Genomic DNA, 2,216 nt, shown 5'->3' on the forward strand with positions numbered 1-2,216 from the left:
CCAAGGTCTGCTTGGGTTGGAGATACCTGGAAGAGCAGCCTCAAGAGGGCAGATTGTGAGAGCCTGTCCCTACCAATTTGGTCACCAGGAAGTAGAAATACATCCCCTATATGTGAAGAGGCTGAGGCCATCATCTCTTGGAAGCCTCAAATCCATGTCATTTTCACCAGGTGATCCAGGGGTTCCATAGACTCCTAGAAGTTTCTGGTGATTTCAGTTGGACCCACGGCCCAATGAGGTAGTAGAAAAGTATTTCTCATCTCTGGAGGATCTCCTGACAGAGCAGTCTGGTGATTGATGAATTTGGGACATGGATCAGAGTGAAGCAGACCACTGAACCACTCCTCCAGGGTCCAGAAAAGACATTGTGCTTGTAGGACACTTGCAGTTCTTATTTAGAAATAAGGCTGGGGTAATTGTCCTGACCAGGGTGAGGAGGCCTCCTGAGAGAACTGGGCACTCCCTGAATAGCCTGTAGAAGGAAAGAGAGGGACAAAAGACATTATAATGTTCTTCCATAAACCTTGGACTTTGCAAATTATTCCTTTGCCTCCTGGGTCCCAGGGCCCACAGCCTTGAGGACATCCAAACCCAGATGAAGGATTTGATTCTGGATTACTTGCGTGTGGTGTAGTATTGGTATTGGCCACTAGGGGACAGAAGTGCCCACCACGGTCAACAGAGCAAAAGGAGCAGGGGTGAGCACTCTGGGTGTTTTGCCTCCCACCCAAGTGGACCTCTCCAGATTACATCTCTGCACAGTGTGAGCTGCTCAGCAACAGAGAGGTGTCTGATACACTCTCAGTTTTTCATTTAGCTCTACGACCTAGTGCACACTCTTGCCGCAGGTGTTTGGGGCCTGGGTGCAGCTCTGGAAGTGATTACCATGTTCCCTGCTCTCCAGGAGAATGAAAGAAAGGAGCAAGTTTTATAACAGAATCTAATTTGTCACTGCAGGGAGGTCTGAGTCCCTAACTGTGGGTCTCAAAGTCTCAGTGAGTTGACATTTCTGCTGAACTCTGAGGGACAAGAAGGAATCAGCCTGGCTTGTCTCTGTGAGCAATATCCTGGGGAAGACTTAGCAGTGTAAAAAGTAGAAGGCAAAAGTGACTTTGGCCAGGGATAATAATGGAAAGTAGGTCAGTAAGACTGGAAAGAGCCTGGGCAAAGGTGGGGTGAAGGGCAGACTGCAGGTGTCAAAAGACCCACTAGTTGTCCACTGCTGTGTGGTAGCACCTCTCTAATTCCCTGCTGACATCTACAGTGGTGAGGTTCCAGTTTCTCAGCACCAGGACTCAGGCCAACTCACCTGGTGCATCTGCTTCCATATCTGCACAAGGCTTGGGCTGTGGCCTCCTCTGAGTGTCAGATTGAAGGATCTGCCTCAGAGCTCATTGCTATTATTGGCAGGATCCACTTTGGGTGAGTCTCTGTGCTTTTCTGTATTTTGTTTAGTACACTGCTGGATCTTTGCTCTTAGGGTCATCCATGAGTACAGAAAGCTTAATTTCCTACAGTGAACATGAGATGGGGGTGGGGGGGTGGTTGAAGTGGTGGAGACATAGAATGCAGACTTTCTATTACTTAATTGAATATTCCATGACTTCTGGCAATTTTTTTCCTTGGAAATCAGACACTGAATCTGATCCACCTGGAGGGGAAGGGCTAAAGGCCTTGGCCACTAGGTGTTGTGGCTGCTGGGACCCCTTGTGAGATCACCATTTCAAACAATGAGAGAAGGCAGTTGGGCCCATTCTAAATCTCAGGGACATCATTGTAATGCCTATGTCAGAGGGTGTTGATATCTGAAGCTGTCACTTCAACCTTCTCAAGGTAGAGAAGGGGAAGTGCAGCCAAGAGGTGTGACTGTCCCTAGATCTCTCTGTGGGATTCAGGTCTGGGTTGATGGGGTTATTTTTCCCCCTACCTCTCTTATTATTATTCTATTTCTAAATTTGCACATTAGATACAAGTTATGGTAGCCTTAGGGATTCCCAAGTAATGCTGGTACATTTGAGCAATATCCTCAGGAGTAGAAGCTGATCATATCCTCAAGAGTAGAAGCTAGAATAACTCCCAAGAAGCAGGCAGGAAAATGGGGGAGGCTTTGAGAAGCATAAGGGCTTTGCAGTGATAATACATATGGAAACAGGGAGGGACCATGTCTGAACCTATTTCTGCTTCCCAAAGCTGCAGTTCTGGCTGTTCCTGGGCCT

Source organism: Callospermophilus lateralis, chromosome 1 (genome assembly GCF_048772815.1).
Source record: "Callospermophilus lateralis isolate mCalLat2 chromosome 1, mCalLat2.hap1, whole genome shotgun sequence".
Lineage (NCBI taxonomy): Eukaryota > Metazoa > Chordata > Mammalia > Rodentia > Sciuridae > Callospermophilus > Callospermophilus lateralis.